This window comes from Piliocolobus tephrosceles, chromosome 18 (genome assembly GCF_002776525.5).
Source record: "Piliocolobus tephrosceles isolate RC106 chromosome 18, ASM277652v3, whole genome shotgun sequence".
Taxonomy (NCBI): Eukaryota; Metazoa; Chordata; class Mammalia; order Primates; family Cercopithecidae; genus Piliocolobus; species Piliocolobus tephrosceles.
The window spans coordinates 64,861,815-64,884,198 of NC_045451.1; the positions used below are offsets into that span (position 1 = coordinate 64,861,815).

The window sequence follows — 22,384 nt, forward strand, 5'->3', positions numbered from 1 at the left end:
AACTTTGTCCATATGTATGTGACAAAATCAGCGGTCATTTAATGACAGACTTAGAATGTGTGCTGAGAATGAAACCGTTGAGATTTCCTTGTCTTTCTTCCTTTCAGTAAAAATCAGGAAGGGGAGAAAGGGAGGGGGTGAGGGTGGGGCAAGGAGAGCAATATTTTATAAAAGTGACAGCACGTTTCGCATTTGAATTATTTATTTTCCCTGATGGAGTTTCAAGTGGGTTATTGCAATGAAAGGAAAAACTGGAAATTGACCAAACATGGTCCAGGCTGGGGATGACGAGTTTAGTAGGGGCTTTAATGGGGCCTCCTAAGCGATTCCGGAGAGAATGAATCTCTCACAGGTTCCGTTCTCATGGGATCACTGACTAAGCTTCCCCAAATCAGGGTGCAGCAACAAAATCAGGGGGCAGCACCTTTTAAGTGGGCTTAAGACCCACTTAAAAGCTTATCATAGTGAGATGTTGGGAAGACAAAGTTTTAGACTTTTATAGAGCAGAAAATGCTTCCTTTTGAACCAAACAAAAGACAAGATATATGAGATGAGGAAAAAAAGCTTCTGTCTAAAAGCCTGACGTGTGTAAGACTTTCCCTCCACTGTCGTTTTCCCTTTGGTTTGGTAAGAATGTGGTGAGTGAAGTAAAAAGATAAGGCGAGAAGAACCACAGAGACCCCCTCGAAGCGTAAAACTCTGTTTATTACGAGTGAGAACGTTCAGTGGCCTGTGATCCTCCCTTTCCTAGGCCACCATCCCCAAGGCTTGGCTCTTCCCTGCCTTGCTCCGGGTGGTCCAGGCAAGGCCCTGCATGGGGGTACTGCGGGTGGGGGAGACGGCTCTGAGTCCTTCTGTGCCACTTCCTCCCTGTGCTGGTGTTTCAGCAGCAATCCGCCCCTCTGCGATAACAGCCTGTCCACAGCTCTAGTGCCCACAGACTTGGGGACCCCCTTCCTTCCCCTCGTCTGACTCTTCAGGCCTGCGGTGCTGAGGGCTTCCCACTGTGCTTATCTCTGGGTACCTCAGCCTCTCTGGCTGTATGTTCTTAACCCTGTTCCCTACTCTGTAAACAGACCCCACTTTAAGTTCACCTCAGCCCTCTTATGGGATTCTCTTTCATGGGATTCTGACTGACAGAGTGGGGCTAAAAATATCTCAAACCTGAAAGAAGCTGAGAGGAGCTGAAATTTCGAGTTGCAGAAACTTGGATGCTTGCCACGATATAGAGGAGGGCAAACCACTTATTACTGACACAATTTCAGGCAAATAGGTTATAGACATTCCAGGTACAAAAGATCTGAAGAGATGACTAAAAACCAACTAGGATTAATTATATTAATCATGGACTTTTAAAATCACCAGAACCACCAGCTGCTCAACTACAAAGTCCAAAAAGACTTCAAGAATTATTCAAAACTAAATAATGTCAACTCTCTAGAATGATTTATTCAAACTTAAGTAGGCCAGACTCAAAATTTGGAGCATACCTCTTTAATACATATAGATTCTAATTTTCTAAAAGAGAAAGAAAAATGGATTTGTTACTTGACTATTAGAAAATTCGTTGCATATTTAAAAAGCAAGAGAACTTAGCTGTCTGCCTGTTTCCAGTCTGAGGTATAAATGTTTACCTCATCATATATTAAGTATCTATAGATTATGCCCAATACTTTTTGCAAAATGTAGCATAAAGTCACTACTCACGCCGTCAATATAGACAACAACAATGTAATTTTAGAAAATGTGAATAAGTTTTCTTCCTAGCTTTTGATTTTTTATTTTTATATTTTTTTAGCTTTGGCTTTATCCTTCTTTTAGGTAGTGGCTGGCATTATGGATTAATTACTTAATACACTTTTGTTGCCTTAGAATTCACTGAGTTGAAATGGAGTGAGAGCTACGATGCTCTCAGAATATTCTTAAAATGTGCTGCAAAGAAGCCTGGGTGAGTAGGAAAAAGAATGGTGGATACAAGTAAAGGTTAAAATGAGGTAGGAACTAAATATTATACTGGCACTTGGGGTTAGTATTTATGAATTGTTACTTTCTGGCAATGCTCTACTCGTTTGTATCTTCTTTGGGACAGAAAATTCCTTAAGAAAGACCCTTCCGGGAAGAGCTCGTCCCTAAGCTTATGGGCTCAGGGTTTGAACAAAGCGTCTCTTCCAAGACCTTGTGAATAATATGCATATGGTCCATATAACTTCACAAAGTAAAGATAAATGAACGCATTCTTTTCTTGCTATTAGACCCCGTTTATCGCACTAGCTGCTGGTGATTTGAGCGCTCCTTTCCAAGCCTCTTGAGAGTTCTGCTCTAACAACACTGCCCCCTAGTGTTCTCTCGCTTTGGTGCAACCTGAGTAAAAAAACGACAAGATTTTTCCATACACATACACTGTATTCATCAGTGTTTTGCTATAGAGAATGTAAGATATCTTTCTGTAAATTATTTAGATATTTAATCTTATTTATTTATCCCAATAACATATTAAAGCATGCTAAGCTGGAATGATTTTTTTTCATAAATGGGTAAAGGCAAAAGTAAAAGTTTAGATACTATTAAATAATTCCTGATCTAATAAACGGAGACAAATTACCTAATATTTTTGGGCACCTATTATGTTAGACATGTAAGAAATACTATATTAAAAGTGAAGTCTGAGTAAGCCTAATTCAGTACTTAACTTTTAAAGTTAGAAACATTCTAAAATATATTTATTAATTTGAACTCAAATTTGGGGAAAACAGTAAAGATGGAAGAGAGGAAAGGGAGAATTTTAAAATTTTACATATCTAAGTGGTTTGGTATTGTGTTTTAATTGAAAAATATTTTAAGCAAGTCCATTCTGATAAGATGTAGAAATTCTACTTGCAGCTTTAGGACCAAGTGAATTTAAAACAAAGGCTTTCTACTTGAAATGTGGCCAGTGTGACTAAGAAATGGAGTTTCTAAATTTTCATTTCATTTTAATTAACTTCATTGATTTAAATTTTAAAACTGATACTCAAATCAGTCATTGAAAACTTTTAAGTATGTTTGTAACAACTTAGGTATCTGAATCTATTTTTTTCAAATGTAAATTTTAAGATATCTACTTAGATTAAATATTCCTAATAAAAATATAGCATTTGAATGGCAAGTGCTGTAAGTGAAAAATGTACACCACATTTCAAATGTTTCATACAAAGCCAAAGGAAAGTCATATTTCTCATTAATAACTGTTATATTTAGTACATGTTGAAACTGATATTTAGATATATTATGTCAAACAGAAAATATTATTAAAATTAATTATGCTGGTTAAAAAAAATAAAAGTTTTCTAATAGTATAGAAATCATAACTATATATTCATCTATCTGAATGAACTGAATTAAGTTTTCAGATTATTAAAAATTGAAAAATTGAAAATATATCTGTTTTCCATGGTGCAGTCCACATACCACTGGTGATAAATTACTTTAGCCAATGCAAATATATAGGCTTTTTATTGTTATACATTATCTGAGCAATAGTGAAAATGAAACTGAGATATCAAACCTATGATTTTGCAGATACTGATGTTTAGGACTACATTACACATTAATTACAGTGCTCATGTTTATAAAGTTTTAGTCACTTTGACCCCACCATTAAAATGGATTAGAAATATAAGTTGCAGAGCTTTCTAAAGCCTGGGTTTTACTGTTTCTATCCTTCCAGTGTCATTTAACATGTTCCTCTGTCCAGCGTATTTCCTGTAAGTTGTAGTTAGAATTAAGAACACCACCATACAATAGAAATATAAGCCACAAACATAATTTTAAATTTTATAATACACATTTAAAAAAGAAAAAATAACAATTAAAATTAATTTTAGTAATTAATTTTATTTAACCCAATATGTCAAAAATATTATGTATGTAGTTAACATTAAAAATTATTGAGATAGGTTACTTTTTTTTTATATAAAGTTTTCGCTATCTGGTTTGTATTTTACATGTACAGAACATCTCAATTTGGCCTACTCACATTTCAAATACTCAGTAGCCACATGGGACTGGTATTGAATACAGTAGACCCAGGGACATCATCAGATTGAGGTTCAATTTTTGGCCAAAATACCTGATAGGTGGTGGTGTGTACCTCCACACAGAAGCATATGTCTGGTGGCCTTTGTGTGATGTTGGCAGTCATTGATTATCATTGTCTACACCCAATAATTCATTAAAGGTTCCAAAATGGTGATACTAGAATTTTAAAATTCCTTCTTCATTTATTAGATGGAATATTTCTATCAAGAGAAACATCTCATCAACTACTTGGTTACTTGGAATAATATGCATAGGGAAGTTACAAAAAATGGTTGATCTCTTCCTTTTATTTGCTAGTTTTTAAAATAATGATTTCGGTTTCCTTGTATTTTCCAAGGATGATCAATACTATTTTAACAGTATCATTAGGAAATCATGAATTTTAATATTTGATGTGTTTCAGTTCATTGCAGAGTTAACTTAATTGCAGAGTTCTGATATCACCAAAGCAGTTTATGATACTCCAGGTCCATCTTGTACACTTCCTTCCACAGACCTGTAATCATCTATTTCTTCAGGGAGCCTTTGATTCCTTTTAGTGGAAAATGGTATGTAGAGAACATTATCTGTGTGTGAAGGGTTGAGCATGTTCTGTCTTTTCAGAGAACAAAGTTAGAAATCATGTATTTTAATAAGATAATATTCATCATGAATTCATGATAATGTTTCCTATTAAAATTCAAGTGGAGGACTTTTTTTACAGTGTCCTTTTCCCTGTTAAATTTCAAATTTTATTGACATGAATACAATTATTCATTTGCTGTCTTCATAATACACACGTGTAACAGTCGAACAAATATAAGACTACCACTAGCAAAATGATTACAAAAGTCAGCTTAAGATACTTTGCAGTTGTTTTTGTTCTTATGATAAGATTCCGCTAAAACAGTCAAATTACTGTGTTTTACAGTCACTTGGAATAGTCCCTTAGCTGCTGTTCTGCCACCTACTGGAGAGACAGGCTCAACAGTCTTATTTTACTTTTGATGTTTAGGAATCACTTTATTTTAAATTTAATTTTGCTTTATAATAATGCAAAGCTTTATATGACTCTAAAGTCAAATTTACAAAACAAGTCTAGTTTTTCTCCCTGTCTCCTCAATCTTATTTCCTTTCTCTACCTTTAAATATTTTATCTTTAAATGCTGTGATTTATATGTCCATTAGTATATATTTGTAATTTGTAGACAAATAATACAAAATTGATACATATCTGTATTTTTTTATCCCCTATCTCCTTTGTTAGATAATTGGTAGCATACTATACAGACTTTTCTCCACCTGAAACATATATATAATTATTAAAAGTTTACATGTATATAACCTGGAGTGTTGGATTTTGCTTTGTTAGGTAATCTGGAAATCTTTTTATAAATGTAATCGGTCAATGTATTTTTAGGATCCAAATGCTTGGCATCACCTTTGTCACATTTGTTACATGTATTTCCATCCATACAAGTGTGCAAACATATTCACATCTATATACCCGTGACTACCTCTATCTTTATTGCCTTACATTTCTACCCTTTTCCTATGTGGTCGATATCAAGGCTGCTCCAAGAACTGTTTGCTACCAAGCTATGACGACTTGTGAATAGACAGTAAAAACAACAACAACAACAAAACACATTTAGAAACATTTAAAGTAATTTGATACTGCCACTAAATTCAAGTACATGATTTTGTATATTACAAGCGTCGCTTACTAACTATTGCGGAAAAAAAGTAGTCCTTCACTACAGAGTCTGTAAAGCACTTGCCTACAGTATTTGCTTGTGTGCATGTGTTCTCTCTCTCGCGCCTATCTTTTTGTTTTGTGGGTTTTCTCGAGACAGGGTCTCACTCTGTCATCTAGGCTAAAGTGCAGTGGCACCAATATAGCTCATTGCAACTTCAAACTTCTGGGATCAAGGGATTGTCCCGTCTCAGCCTCCTAAACAGTTGAGACTACAGGCACATGCCACTGTGCCTGGTTAATTTTTAAAATTTTTTGTAGGGAATAGGGTTCTCACTTTGTTGCCCCGGCTGGTCTTGAACTCCTGAGCTCAAGCAATCCTCCCACCTCGGCCTCCCAAAAAGCTGGGATTATAAGGGTGAACCACTGCACCCAGACTCTTTTTGTATTTAGAAATGTTTGTGCTATTTTGTTCTGAGCCCTTTATTAACATCTTTATATGATCTAGAATTTTATTAATATCTGTAAATAATATCTTTAGTCCCATTTTTACTTTTTTCCCCCATCCTACTATGAATAAAATTGAAATTAGCTAATAATCCCTTCTTCACCTTCTCCCCTGTTCCCTGGCATCTATTTTCAACAGGTACGTTTTTATTCTCCATTGATATCCTTGAGGCAATCCCAGAGCTTATTCTACTTTTTATATTCTCCTTCCAATTTATGCCCCTTCTCATTTTTGACAGTTAATTGTATACAGAGAAAATGGCCATCACATTTTATACTCTCTCCCTTGTAAACTACAGACATTATGAGTTACACAAAAAATGTCTACTTAATGCTCACCGCCAGTTCTGTTGTCGATGTCTCCTTAGTCATATTGGTTTTCTGAGGCTTGGTCTCCATAAATTCCCCAGGAAAGGCTCATAGGAACATTACTCCCTGAGTTCTTGTATGTTTATTAGGAATTGTGACCATGGTATTTAAAGATCAATGTTGCTGGGTATAAAATCTTTAGCTCACATCTGCTTTCCTTAATATTTCTTAAATATTTTATACCATTGTCTTCTGGCATAAAGCATTTTTAAAAAGTCTGATGACAATCTGATTTTCTTTCTCTTATAAGGGATACTGACCTTTTACTTAGTGCCAAAAAACCCTTTTTTCTTTTTATTTAAAGGTCAATAGTTTTACTAGACTATGTTTATATGTGGCCCATTCTGGGTCACTAATTTTACTAGACTGTGTTTATATGTGGCCCATTCTGGGCCAATGTCACCAGGTATGTCCTTTCAAATGTTGGGCAAGTATATTTTTAGGTCAGAAAGTAGGTTCTGAATTATAATTGATAATATTTGTTCTTTCATTACATTGATCTTCTTTTTTAGGAACTTCTGTTTCATGTTCTTTGGTTCTCCTATTCCTACTGTCTATGCTTTTTCATATATATTTTTAAATCTTTTTATTTTAAAAATACTCATTCTTTCCTTTTCTATTTTTCTTAAGGAACTTTCTGTGGTGTTCATTCACTATTTTGTTTCTTCTAGTCTAGTCTAAAATTTCGAAATAAGTTTTTCCTTCAACTCTAGTATTTTTCTATTTCTATAAACTCCTTTTCAAGTCTTTGTTTTTTCAAATTAGCTTCTTTTTGAGTTCTTAAAATTCTGGGTTATGCTGTTCTTTAAAAGCTGCTATCTTTTTTTTCAGCTTGATTTAAAATATTAGGCTAAATTTTCTTCTGTTTTGTTTGTGTATCTTTCTGGCACGCTTTTACTGTCTGCAGAGACATTTCATTCCTCAATTCAGTTTTCTTTATGATAGATTCGATGGCCATTTTTTTCTTTTTTAATGTTTAAGTGAGATGAGTTTTCTTGTACTCTTACAAGGGAAGAGTGAACCAGCATAGCTTCCTAGCCCCAGAGATTTAGAGCTGCCTTTTCTGTTATTTTTGGATGTGTTTACAAATACGTATCTGTTATCTGTTGGCTCTTTGCTCCTCCCTCCATTTGTATCTGCGTCTTCTTTCTTTTGCCTCCTTTGCTCCTATTTGCCTATTTCCTGCTCAATTTGGATTCTATGCCAGTAGTTTCTCCTCAATGTGGGGTTCTGCTGTGGAGGAGACGGCTATTATGGGTCCCTTTAGGGTCCATGGGGCACAGGCTGTTCCAACACAAGCTGGTTCTCTTGTGTTTACCCACAAGTTGGAGGCAGCAGGACTTAGGGGTTTCAGCTGCCCTTCCCAGAGTGGCCCACCAAGCCTTACAGTGGGTACTTGTGAACTGTTTTTGTTTCTCTGCCTCTTGGGGCCATCTTGAGGCCCTTTGTCCTCTTTTCATTTCCTCTGATGTGTTGAACACACTATCCAGGTCTTAATCTCACCAGTAGTTTATTCCAACCCACACATATTTGGAGGGATTTATAGGGAGGGATATTTATAGGGATACGTTTTCCCGCTGCCTTATTGGAGATGTTGTCTGGGAGGTTTTGCTTTTGTTATCTTAGTTGCTCTGTTTCCACGGGGTGGTTGGAGAGATGGATAAATTATGCCACCTTGCCACCACTTTCCTAATTACTTTAGGCAACCAAACTTTTAGTCTACTTCTGTTGTACTTTGTTAGTAAGCATCTACCTCCCTGTCTATGTTAACAGGTTTTCTGATGTGCTATACAGTTGACCTTTGAAGAATACAGGTTTGAACTGCACGGGTCCATTTACAAGTGGATTTTCTTCTGCTTCTCCCCCGCTGCCCCCACCCCGAGACAGCAAGACCAGACCCATCTCTTCCTCCTGCTCAGACTAATCAACGTGAGGATATGGATAAAGACCTTTATCATGACCCACTCCACTTCCACCTAATGAAATATGTTTTCTCTTCCTTATGATTTTCTTAATAATACTTTTTTTCTTCTAGCTAACTTTATGGTAAGAATACAATGTGTAATACATACTACATATAACATACAACATATGCGTTCAATGACGATGTTATTGGTAAGGTTTCCAGTCAACAGTAGATGATCAGTAGTTAAGTTTCTGGAGAGTCAAAAATTAAACACAATGACTGTGACCCTTTGGGGTTGGTTGTCCTAAACTCCACATTATTTCGGGGTCAACTATTATTTAATCAGCATGGTCATATTGATGTCCATGCATATTAATACTTGAGACCTCAATAGAGAATACGTCCATAGTTCAGGGATCTATTGATGACTTTCTACACTGCCAGGTCATTATCTCTCTCCCCTTCCCAGTCTGTGAAGAGTCTTTGCGTGTCTCTTTGTTGCCACTGTCTTGACTCTTCTGGATGCTAAGACAAGACCAGCTGAATGTGGATCGCCCATCTGAAGTGCTCCTGTGTGATTACTAGGCCACGGGACAGCCACAAACATCACTCCTTCCTTTCCTCCCCTAACAGGCTTTGAGCCCTGATTCTTTATCAGGGTGGTAGAAGATAAGTCTTAGAGAACCATGATCCCCGTGGGAACATATTAAAATGATGGGGGAATATACTGGGAGGAAACAAAAGCTTGATAAAAGCTTCCCAGTTGGTTCTAATGGACCTCCTCAGGGCTGTAGTTGCATCCTCTGCTCTGGGTAGAGACGGGCTGGGTGCCATGGAATTGGCCATGGGTCCAGATCACCGGGGCATCCTCAGGAACAGGACTGGGAAATGACTGACTGAGATTTAAGGGATAGGAGAAAAGAGAGAAAAGAAGGCAGCAGCCCAAGGATGTAATTTCTTTTTGGACCTGTCTTCTTTTTCAGGTGCTTAATATTGTCTTTTTTTTTTTTTTTTTTTTTGAAAGCTAACAGATTTATCTTGAAAGCATTTATAATTATTCCTGCTTAATGTGTAGCTAAGAAATTCTTTCAACTCTAAACAGAAAATAAAGAATTTCATTTTACAGGTAAAGATAAAAGGTATTGAATGGGAAAGTTTGAAAGAGCTGGCATTTGGGTTGAAAGTGTCTCCATCAAAGAAAAACTGATGACATCAGATCTGTGACTGTTTTAATAGAGGAAGAGAATACAGGAAGGCAGACGGGCTGGGCAGGGAGATGTAAGAGATAGGGAGCAGCAACTGGATGCTGGAAATGGTCATAAACTGCTAATTTCATAAGTGTGTTTATCTTCATTTGTGCACAGAAAAATAAAGGCACTGTGTGGCTATATTAATGGTCTATATGAATGCCAGGACTGGTACAGCCTTGGGCTTTAAGGAAGGAAGACGGTCAGGTATTTGGTAAGATGATTTGAAGACAAAGAACTGTCAAAGAACTGATGGTCTGACTTGAGTCTTGGTGTATGATGTAAGAGCTTAGCAGATTATAATATTCAGGATAATTTCTGAGGAATCCACAGAAGCTACAGTGTCCAGGGCATATTAGTAACTGAGGGTCACATAATTAAATAATTCTTACAGATGGTTCATTTGTAAGTTAGTAGGCATTTCTGCTATAAGCAAAAATGTTGTCATTTTGACTTCAGAGAAATAGACAAGTTTATATTTCTGAGGCACTTCTGTTTTCTCTATTGTGGATGATGTATCTTCCATTACTAAAGAAGGATCATAGGAATTGAGGTAATTGAAATACAGTTCTCCTCTCTATGGTATTAGTATTTTTCCCAATGATTGTTTTTCTTTTCCTGTTTCCTGGATACGACAGAGCACATGGTGTAAATACCGAATCGCTTGGGGAAGAGCCACCCCCAAGGCCCTCTGCCTTCCTCCTGCTCTCCCGGGCAGTCCCTTCTTCCCCTTTCTCTTCCGAATTAACCTGTTCTTCACCTGGATGTTAACATTACTCAGCCCCTTTCCCCAGTCAAAGTTACTGTTCTATTTTTAGCCATGAAATACAGACGAATTAGACTACTAGAATATTCACTGATCAATAATGTGAAAAAACAGAAGAGAGAAATTATGAGTCAGAACAGGAAAAATAGTGAGTCACCAAACAGAGTGCATCTCTAGTCTATTAATTTCAACTGCACGGTCTATAATAACCAATGTTATTATATTGCCACCACTTTCCTAATTACTTTAAGCAATCAAACTTTTACTCTACTTCTGTTGTACTTTGTTAGTAAGCATCTACCTTCCTATCTATGTTAACAGGTTTTCTGATGTGCTATACAGTTGACTTCATCCAAATAACGTATGTGAAACCACAAAGGAATTCAAGCTGCAGACAACAAGGCACATTTAAGAGGTTACAATATCAGTGTTGAGCTTGGGGACATAGAATAGAGCATGGATTTCTGATAAATTATTGTGCATTGACATTTTTGGCACGGGCATTTCTTTCTATATTATGGTTCCATAAAAAGTCAGTTTGGGCCCATTAGTTGCCTCAGAGGGAAGTGTGTGTGTGTGTGTGTGTGTGTGTGTGTGTGTGTGTGTTAGGTGGAATGTGCTGGATTCGGGAGGCGTAGTGGGATGTTAGAAATTTAGATGTACATGTCCAATAACGTTAGCCTTTTATATTTTAATTTAGGATATCTGGGCTCCATTCTTCCCTGACGCTTCCCAACCATGACTTACTGTTCTTAGTGCCGTTGTCATTCAATCGGGATTTCTCTCGAGCAGACCGGCTAGTGGCATTCAGTGGATCCCAGAATAGATTTAGCCTGTTGGGAGCATAATGCATGTTTTAGTCTCCTGGTCACATACAAATGAAATAGCAGGGGGACAAAATATTGGAATTTAGGAGGGCCCTATGACTTGATTTTCTTCTGCATATTAGACAGACTTCTCAGATGTTTGAAGCTTTGAAATGTTATGTTTAATTACTTCAACTGAAAAAGTCTAAGACTGAATTCACTTTTTTTCTCTAAACATTTTTCCTTCTGAATTTCTTTGTTGTGTTTTGGTGATCCTCTATTCCCCAGCTGCCCAGTTTTCCAAATTTTTAAAATATAGTTACCCAGTTCAATTATTTATTCAACAACTATCTATACTGCTGGCATGTTGTGTGAGTCACATACTGGGCACTCTGGGATGGAGAGATGGGTCAGTGCCCACCCTTGGGAGTTTACAATTTAGCGGGTCCCCTTCTGCATCCTCTGCCTGCTGTCCCTCCCGTCAAGTGCACCTGTGTCTTTAGCGTCTTCCTTTCCATCCCTATTGCAGCTGCTCTGATAGGAGCCTTCTCCATCACACCTGGCCCACAGCAATCAAGTGCTCCACGGTTTCAGGGAGCCTAAAAGCTACAGCTTCAAAATCCAGTTTCTCACTCTCTAACCTCTTCCAGTAGTTCTCAACCTTGGTTCTGCATCAAATGCATTGGTAATTTTTTTTATCTGGCTGTTTTTGACACAGATGCCCAGGAACCCTTTTGTAGAGGGCTTGGTTCATATGTAATCTCTAAATGATACTTTACTTGGCCTTCCAGACAAGAGACAATTGTTCATTCCTCTGTGTGTCTAGTTCTTTGTACTTCACTTTTACTGATTACATTGGTATTCCTGTGCCACTCTGTCCATTCCACTAGACCATGACAGCACTGAGGCCAAGAAATGCTACCCTACTCAGCTCTCTGTAAGTATTAGTTCCTTTTACCCCATATTTAATGCCTAATGATGGACATAGGTTCTTGCTACATCTTCATTTTATCAAGTATTCTTCTCTTGTCATTTTGATTACAGGGAAAATAGCAACCATGGGAGACTAGCAAAGCTCCTGCATTCTGTTTGTCTTTTAGGGCCAGGGCAGGGCTAAATTGTGTTTGAAAGAACAGAAAATGAGTTGTTCCACTTTTCTCTTAGAAAAACTCCAAGAAGGGCCGGGCACGGTGGCTCAAGCCTGTAATCCCAGCACTTTGCGAGGCCGAGACGGGCGGATCACGAGGTCAGGAGATCGAGACCATCCTGGCTAACACGGTGAAACCCCGTCTCTACTAAAAATACAAAAACTAGCCGGGTGAGGTGGCGGCGCCTGTAGTCCCAGCTACTCGGGAGGCTGAGGCAGGAGAATGGCGTAAACCCGGGAGGCGGAGCTTGCAGTGAGCCGAGATCCGGCCACTGCACTCCAGCCCAGACCGGGCGAAAGAGCAAGACTCCGTCAAAAAAAAAAAAAAAAGAAAGAAAAACTCCAAGAAGCACTTGAAATTCCAGCATTCTCTTCTCTCCATGGGAAGCACCATTTCATTTCTCATTTCTTCATTAATATTTTTTCCTTGTCCCCAAGAAAACTACCAGTCTATTCTCACCAACCAGTATAAAGTTATTTGTTTCTTGATAAGAACGGAGGTCACTCTAAGAGGGCTACTCCAGCTGTGGAACTTCACCTGGTTGAATGTTTGCAGTCGGTCGGGCGCGGTGGCTCAAGCCTGTAATCTCAGCACTTTGGGAGGCCGAGACGGGCGGATCACGAGGTCAGGAGATCGAGACCATCCTGGCTAACATGGTGAAACCCCGTCTCTACTAAAAAATACAAAAAACTACCGAGTGACGTGGCGGGCGCCTGTAGTCCCAGCTACTCGGGAGGCTGAGGCGGGAGAATGGCGTGGACCCAGGAGAGGGAGCTTGCAGAGCAAGACTCCGTCTCAAAAAAAAAAAAAAAAAAAAAAAAAGAATGTTTGCAGTCACAGTCGGAGGAGTGTTAATCATATTTATCACAAGCAGCCTAACTTATCAACCCTTATGAGTTACGTGTCCCTGGAAAAATTAGTGCCTCTGTTCCCTATGTTCCCTACCCAACCCCTGGCTTTTTTTTTTGAGACAGGGTCTTGCTCTGTTGCCCAGGCTGGAGTGCAGTGGCACAATCACAGCTCACTGCATCCTTGACCCCCAGTGTTCAAGTGATCGTCCTACCTCACCCTCTCAAATAGCTGAGACTATAGGGAACTAGCACCATACCTGGCTAATGTTTAAACTTTTTCTGTAGATACAAGTTCACACTCTGCTCTCCAGGCTGATGTTGCACTTCTGGCCTCAAGTTATCCTGCTATCCCGGCCTACTAAAGTGCTGGGATTACAGGTGTGAGCCACTGCACCCAGATACTTCATGGAACAATGCAGTGTTCTATGAAGTGCAATGTTTAACTGAGTAAGAAACACAGTAATTGTATAGAAATAGGACTGTAGTGAGGAGTGAATGGGACAACACAGGTTAAAACTATCAAGGTAGCACCTGGCCCATGCTAAGCACTCAATACAAGAATAACCCTGGTAACACATATTATCCTCATCATAGTCAGAGATTTCGAAAAGACTCCCTGGGAATAATCATGGACTTTGGAGCCTAGGACAGAGGCAGGGCTTCGTGCTCCTGGGGTAGCTCCAGGAGATGCTGACTGGAAGGGTTGAAAGGTCAAGGACTGAAGAGTGGCTGAAGAGTGAGTAACCCTTAAGGGAGCATTTGGGCTCCAACCCCCATGTTTCCCCTTGTGCTGTTTTGTTACTTCCTTAAAATAATTTCATTGCTGGCCGGGTGCGGTGGCTCATGCCTATAATCCTAGCACTTTGGGAGGCGAAGGCTAGCGGATCACCTGAGGTCAGGAGTTCAAGACTAGCCTGGTCAACATGGCAAAATCCCATCTCTACTACAAAACACAAAAGTTAGCTGGGCGTGGTGGCAGGAGCCAGTAATCCCAGCTACTGGGGGGCAGGAGGCGGGGTGCGCTGAGGCAGGAGAATCACTTGAACACAAGAGGCGGAGTTTGCAGTGAGCCGAGATTGTGTCATTGCACTCCAGCCTGGGCGACAGAACAAGGTTCCGTCTCAAAAAAACAAATAATAAAAATAAAAATAAATAAATAAACCATTTCACTGCTGTGAGGCCTCAGAATAAAACCCTAAAGTTTTCTCAAAAGGGAAAATGTGCGTGTGTGTGTGTGTGTGTGTATTGGCTTGCTATCCAGTCATTTAGTGGTGATTTATCTCAATGATTTATAAACACTTATTGCACAAACACTGTGGGTCCTAGTCAGCATTCACTCAGGAACTCTACCTGTCTATATTTTTAGGTTGTCTTGAGTTTTCTTTCTATTATTTCGCATATAAGAGTGGTTCCCCTTTTTGCAGCTTCGTTTTCTGTCAATGGCAAGTTAAAAACCCACATTTGGAAAATACGACTATCCATTTGCTTAATTATCATATGAACTATTTTTTAAAACTGGCATCAGTCACTAACAAATCCTGCTGGGCTGTTTCCTCTGTCTGGACTCCTCCCCACTGGGATTTCTCCACTGAACTTTATGACATACAGTAGCCCCCCGCCCCCTTATCCATAGGAGATAACATGCCAAGATCCTCGGTGGATGCCTGATGCCCCAAATAGAACCAAACCCTATAAATAAATAAACACACACACACACACACCAAGTAACAACAACAAAGTCATTATATCCAGCTCTTCTATAAAATAAATATCAACTTGCCATCTCTTTGTAAAATTACATATCTAGTTATATTTTTTCAGATATAAACAAAAAATACCTATTTTTGCAAGGTATTTGTATGCCACAGAGTTATTATCTTTGAATCCAAGCAGGAAGGCTTAGCAAAGGCTCTGTACAGAAACCTGTCGTGTCTTGTATCAGGCTACAATTTTTTTAAAAGTCAGATTTCTCAAAGACTGGCACAGCAGTTGGATATAAATGGCTTCTGAAGATATATCACATCTGTCCAAAAATGAAAATCATTTTTCATGCCCAGCAATTGTGAACTTTCCAAATTGCTCTGTGAAAGTGTTTTATTCTCATGCAACGAAAGGCAAAAAAAACCAAAACCAGTGACGGGGGAAAAAATGGCAGTTCCTATACAACCACCATATGCTTTTGATTCAGATAGTTCAATGCTCAATATGTTGTTTTTTATATTCTTTTTTTACTTTTCTGACTTTTGAATCAATACGCAAAATGAGAACTGAATTATTCAAAGGTAGAAGAAGAAATGCTGCTTATGATGAAACCTTGCTATAGGACGTGGGAAGGGAGTGACAGCCACCGAGTCCTGGGTTCACGCCATTCTCCTGCCTCAGCCTCCTGAGCATCTGGGACTACAGGCGCCCACCATCACGCCCAGCTAATTTTTAAAAATATTTTTAGTAGAGACAGGGTTTCACCATGTTAGCCAGGATGGTCTCGAACTCCTGACCTTGTGATCCTCCTGCCTTGGCCTCCCAAAGGGCTGGGATGACCGGCCTAAGCCGCTGTGCCCGGCCGCCACTGAATCTCTTTAGACTCCACTTGCGCTCCAGGCTCCTCTTGACTTCCTTCCTCTCCTCACTCTAGTGGAAGTAGAAACTTTTTGCATAATAACAAATGGAAGTTATGCCATGAGTGGGATTCACGTTCCCGTGGTAGAGATGGGTTTGTTTAGTAGATGTTTCAAGCTGAAGAATGACAGTGTCCACCACCCTCCCAGGAATAGGAAGGAACCTTTAGGCGAATCAGTCTCCTCACCGGACCAAGGGAACAGTAGCAGGACGGAGTTGGATCATGCATGGATAGGGAGGTAGAGGAGAAGAGAAGAGCTCCAAAGGTTAGAAGGATTCTTAGACCTCCATATCTGGCTGACTTTCTAATGACTGAAGATGTAAAAAGGGCAAGTCATGATCTGCACTACTTACAAGATGAGGCAAGTTCTGTTCTAGAACTTCAGCATGTCTGTGATCCACAAGGAGCACCACTGTCTTGTTTTCTTGTAACAGACTCAACCACAGGACATGATGCAGGGTTACACACCATTTCTCTAAATACTCCATTGAGATGGAAGTTTCTAATCAGATGATTCTTAATCTGATTTTACTTTGATTGCTACACAGTTTAGTGTAGTGTTTGCTTAGAAGCCGACATAGTAAAATAAAAGTAAAATCAGATTAAGAATCATCAGGGTTGCTGGGTGTGGTGGCTCACACCTGTAATGCCAGCACTTTGGGAGGCCAAGGAGGGAGGATCTCTTGGGCCTATGAGTTCAAGGCCAGTCTGAACAACATGGGAAGACTCTGTCTCTACGAAAAAATGTTAAAAAATTAGCCGGGTGTGGTGGCACAGGCCTGTGGTCCCGGCTACTTGGGAGGCTGAGGTTCGGGTAATGCTTGAGCCTGAGAGGTCAAGGATGCAGTGAGCCATGATCGTGTCACTGCACTCCAGCCTGAGTGACAGTGACATTCTGTCTAAAAATAAATGAATAAAATTTAAAAAGATAAAGAATCATGAGGGCACTTACGGCAGTTATCAGAATGCAAGCCATTCTACATAGTGTTAGGTTTAGCTGTTTACAATAGAAAACCCAAACTAATAGTGGCCTAAACATAGAGGTGCAACCCTCAAGAAAAGCTGTCCAGAGCTGGGCAGTTAGGTGCTGGTATTTTGGTTCTTTGGTATCCAGGGGCCTAGGTGCCTACTATCTTTATGCTCTCCCTTTCTAGAGCCAGCCTCCAAATTTAAGGCCCCCTCATATTCCAAGACAGCTGCTGTAGTGCCAGCCTTCAAGCACAAGGCCAAAAGAGGAAGGAATGAAGCAGTTGAGGCAACAAAAAGCACAGGAATCATACAACTGTGTGGAATGTATATATTTTTTGCTTCCAACTTTATTTATCAAATTTTCCATGCTACTGGTCCTTTCAGGAGTTGCTCCTTAGCTCCTCTACTCTCATGTGAAAGGAGGTGAGGATGTTACTACTTCAAGATCCACATCTTTTTCCTATCCCTTTATTCTCATTAATGAATTAGCTGATTCATCAAACGTCTACTGAGCACCTATTAATCATAGGCCCTTGGCTAGTCATTGGAAACACAAGGATGAAAATAAATAAATAAATAAATCCCTCCGGCCAGGCACAGTGGCTCACACCTGTAATCCCAGCACTTTGGGAGGCCGAGGCAAGTGGATCACCTGAGGTCAGACGTTTGAGACCAGCCCAGCCAACATGGTGAAACCCCGTCTCTACTAAAAATGTAAAAATTAGCTGGTTGTGGTGACGTGCACCTGTCATCCCAGCTACTCGGAAGGCTGAGGCAGGAAAATCGCTTGAACCCGGGAGGTGGAGGTTGCAGCCAGCAGAGATTGCACCAATGCACTCCAGGCTGGCAGACAGAGCAAGACCTTGTCAAAAAAAAAAAATTCCCTGCCTGCCAATCAGACACTGTCTGCCTAGTTGTAAAGACGTTATGAGCATGGTGACCCCACTTTTATAAGTGCCACCAGAAGGGAGAGGGCATGGGAGAGAAACGGCTCAAAGGGGGTATAGTCGGGCTTTTTTGAAGTGAGAGAAGCCTTCCCAGAAGACTTGATGTAGGTAAAAGGCTGTTTAGAAACTTTCTAGATTATCAAGGGGATGTGCATATTTCAGACAGAGCAATAGTACCTACAAGGGCAGCAATAAACGAAATAGCCATAGTTTGGGATGGAGAGAGTGTAGAATTTGGCAGTGGAGAGGGTGCTGATAGCCAGGCATGGTGGCTCATGTCTGCAATCCCAGCACTTTGGGAGGCTGAGTCAGGAGGACTGCTTGAGCTCAGGAGTTCAAGACCAGCCTGGGCAACATAGTGAAACCTTGTCTCTACCAAAAAATAAAAATAAAAAAAATTAGCTGGACGTGGTGGTGCAAGCCTCTGGTCCCAGCTACTCGGGAGGCTGAGGTGAGAAGTTCCTTTGAGCCTAGGAGGTCAAGCCTGCAGTGAGCCATGATCACACCACTGAACTCCAGCCTGGGTGAGTTCAGTGGTGTGAACATGACCCTGTCTCAAACAACAACAAAACCAAACCAAACAAATAAAAAAAAAATTTCTAACTACTCAGAGAAAATAGCAGGCATGAGCACAAGCACCCAAAGTCATGATGCATCTCCAAATGTGATGACATCTGTATCCACCTTTATTTCTTATTGTGGCATCTCAGCTCCCCACACCCAACAGAACAGTTGACTCTACAATGTCCTTGGGCATCTATCTCTCCCTTTCATCTCTCTAACACTACTGCATTTCAAGCCCGATCCGTTTCCACCTGGTGATTACCAAAGCCTCCTAACTGCTTCCAGCCTCAGCGCCATTCCCACTTCTCCTAGTCTTTTCAGTATCCTGCCCCAGCCAAGGGAGTGAATATTCTGAAATGCGCATCTGCTTGTTATACCCCTTTCTACACAGAGCACACTCTTTAGTGGATCTCCATGGTCCCAAGGTAAAGTTTAGGCTCCTCAGAGCAGCACTGATGTTTCTGACTGACACCTCTGCCCACCTGCCAGCCCCCATTCTGGCACTTCCACACAAAGAATTCCCCAGCCGCTGCAAAAACATGTGCCACTGTATAACTGCACCACAGCCTCACAACACAGAACGGCACCGGGGAGAGTTTCAGGGGCCAGGCCTGGGCATGAGACATACTTCTTTTCAGGTTCCGCTGGCTATCTATCCCAAGCTGCAAAGGGGGCCTGGGAAATGCAGTCTGGCTGTGGCACAAGAGGAAGAGAAAGAGAAAGCTGGTTTTGCTGAGCAGCAGACTGTCTGCTGTGGGTCCTCTAAACTGGCCTACGTATTTGACAATTGTCTTTTTATTCTATAAATTTTGACTATCCTGTTAACAGATTGCTTCTGTTCTTCTTCTTTTTCTTTCTTTCTTTCTTTTTTTTTTTTTGACAGGGTCTCACTCTGTTACCCAGGCTGGAGAGCAGGGGCATGATCACAGTTCACTGTGGCCTCGACCTAATGGACTCAAGGGATCCTCCTGCCTCAGCCACCTGAATAGCTGGGACCATAGGCATGTGCCATCATGGCCAGCTAATTCAACATAATTTATTTTATAGAGCGGGGCTCTCATTATGTTGCTCAGGCTGGTCTATTACTAACCTCAATATAGAGATAAGGAAACTGAGGCACAGGGTTTTCCTTACACAGGTAAGGAAACTGATCTGTGCCCAGGTCCGCACAGTTAGTAAGTGAAGGAGTTGGATCCAAATCCAGACATTCCGACCCTACCGTCTTCCTTTCAAATGGGTAGTGCACTTTGGATATCTGTTTGTGGTTAAAGTCTCAAGCACTAAATTAGTCAACGTAGGCAGTTGTCAGAGGCTTTCTCTCCTTTTGTGTAAAGGGGACAAATCACAGTAATAATTTCGATGTGCTCTATTCTCCTCAACTCTGACATTTCTTTTTCCTTTTCAGTGCAGGTTTCTCATACTTCATGGAGAGATAGAAAGCACCAGATGACAGCCAACACACGTTTTTGTTCCCATTGCTACAAGATGCTTCTAACCATCGTAAAATTATGAAACACTGAATTCCTTAAAAGTTGTCCGCTTGCCGATTTATCTGATGGTAACTATTAAATATTGAAAAGTAACTTTAATGAATCTCCTTGTGATGATTGTGTGAGTAATCTGTTCTCTGAATTCCACCAAAAAACCATTTTATGACGAAAGTCATAACGAACATATTTCTATAGTCCTAAGCCGGCAAGATAAATAGAGATCTGCTTGTAATATAAAAAACATATTTACTCTTAAACTAATACGATGATTATCAATCTGTAAAAGACTACGAAAATCAATACCGTATACTTGGCTATACTTGGTGAGAATTTTGGAAACATGTCTATTCTTTTTTATTTGTGTTCTGGAAGATACTTAGCCCACCTTTTTTTTTTTTTTTTTTTTTTTTTTTGAGACAAGAGTCTTGCTCTTGTTGCCCAGGCTGGAGTGCAGTGGCATGATCTCGGCTCACTGCATCCTCCACCTCTTGGGTTCAAGCAATACTCCTGCCTCAGCCTCCCAAGTAGCTGGGACTACAGGCGTGCGCCACCACGCCCAGCTAATTTTTGTATTTTTAGTAGAGGCGGGGTTTCACCATGTTGGCCAGATGGTCTCGATCTTTTGATCTCATGATCCGCCCGCCTTGGCCTACTTAGTCCACTTTAAAGGACAAGTCCAGCTGTCCTTACTCTTCACAGCAAATAACAAACATAGTGATAAGTGGGGGTGAAGAGATGTTGGTCAAGGGGTACATAAGTATAGTCAGATAAAAGGAATATGTTCTAGTATTTGATAGAATAGTAGGCAAATTATAGTTAACAAAAATTTATTGTACACTTCAAAGTAGCTAGAAGCAAAGAACTGTAATGTCCCCAACACAAAGAAAATATCAATGTTTGGGGTGACAGTATCTCAATTACTCTGATTTGATCATTACACATTGTATGCAAGTATCAAAATATCACATATACCCCCAAAATATGTACAATTGTTGTATATTAATAAAAATAAATACAAACAAAAAGACCAAAATAGTAATTAATTATAGTGTAATTATTAGCCTAGTGCCAATCTGGATAAGCACCTGTTCAACCCCATATCCTCATTTTCTGGCACCCAGTAGACACTGCAGAAGTATTTTTGATTGGTCCTGCAGAGGTTCTACCCCGCCCTCACCAGGTGCAGGTGGATGCCAGGTGCCGGCCTGGGAGAGGCTCAAAGTTCTAAAGAGTGTGTCGGTGGATGGTGCGCTTTGATCTTTTAGTTCATACGGCTCTGCCTTTGATTAACAGCACAGAACACTGGGCCCAGACTCTTGCCAGAAGATGCCTTTGAACTGTTTGCTGCTCACCTTTTAGTGAAAGCTCTTGACACAAATATTAAAGAAAAGTGCTTAAAGGACGTGCGGTCAATGCATTCCTGACGGTGAGTCTTTCGTGGATTGAAAGCTCTGAAGTCCCACACTGGAAAAACACTTCGAGAGACCTACACAGATAATGGTGTGTATAACTTCAGAGGCCTGTGCTGTCTCTTGAAGTGCATATTGATGCCTTAGAGGGTTCTGTCATGATAAAAAACAGGCTTCAGTTTTTTCCATCTCTAATCAATTGGTAGTGAAGACCAAGAGCACTGTTTTGAAATGGATCTGAGCCCAGTTTGGTCTAAGCAGAAAAGAATTCTATGATGGATCCACACACCCTAAGTTGGGGTGAGAAAGTTGCTGGGCCATGGGCTATGATTTTGGTATCCTTACTCTGGAAATTAAGGTAGACTACTAGCAAGTTGTGCATGTTGACCACACACTTTCTAATTAATCCAGAACATTGCTTCCATTGAGTTGGACTTGGTCATTATATCCTCAGTTTGCATTTAGGGAAAATTTTAAAAAGTTTCCCATGACACCTGCCTTCACTTTTTTTGTCAGAATGTCATTGAAAAACACTGGCCATGTCAGGTAAAATGTCCTTGTCAGACCTAAGTGTCAGGAAAATCTTTGCTTCAGTGAAGAATTTGTTTCTTTCAGGACAAAATATGAATGACATAATATACAGCATTCTTCTTTGCTTCTGCTTTTAGGAATATCAGCTGAATGTCAATAATTGCATAGCATACCATAACAAAAATCATACAACGATACTAATTTTTATGTATATCTCTATCCATCCATCTATCCCACTGTTGAGCTAACAATCCTTTGAAGCCACTCCAAATTCTTTGTGGAACAAATCAAGATATATAAAGGTAAACAAATAATATTGTATAGATGTTAACATTTTAATTCTCCCATGAAAAATAAAAGTTCACCTTCCTTTGGCTTCAGAAAATTCATTAATTTTCCAGCTTTAAGACTGAAGAGTAATGAACACACGCTATCAGCAGATTTAAGTATCTGACTGACTACAGTTCAAGCCTTCCCTTTCATACTGCTCTCCAGTATGACT

General features: G+C 40.0%; 1 protein-coding gene across 1 annotated transcript in view; it reads right to left on the reverse strand.

The window, feature by feature from the left end:
* The window catches only part of DLGAP1 (DLG associated protein 1), a 976,217-nt gene that overhangs the window by 506,305 nt on the left and 447,528 nt on the right, over positions 1-22,384 (reverse strand). The window contains exon 4 of the mRNA XM_023228478.2: positions 11,295-11,380. The gene's annotated coding sequence lies outside the window, so the exon portion shown is untranslated. The remainder of the gene's footprint in view (positions 1-11,294; positions 11,381-22,384) is intronic.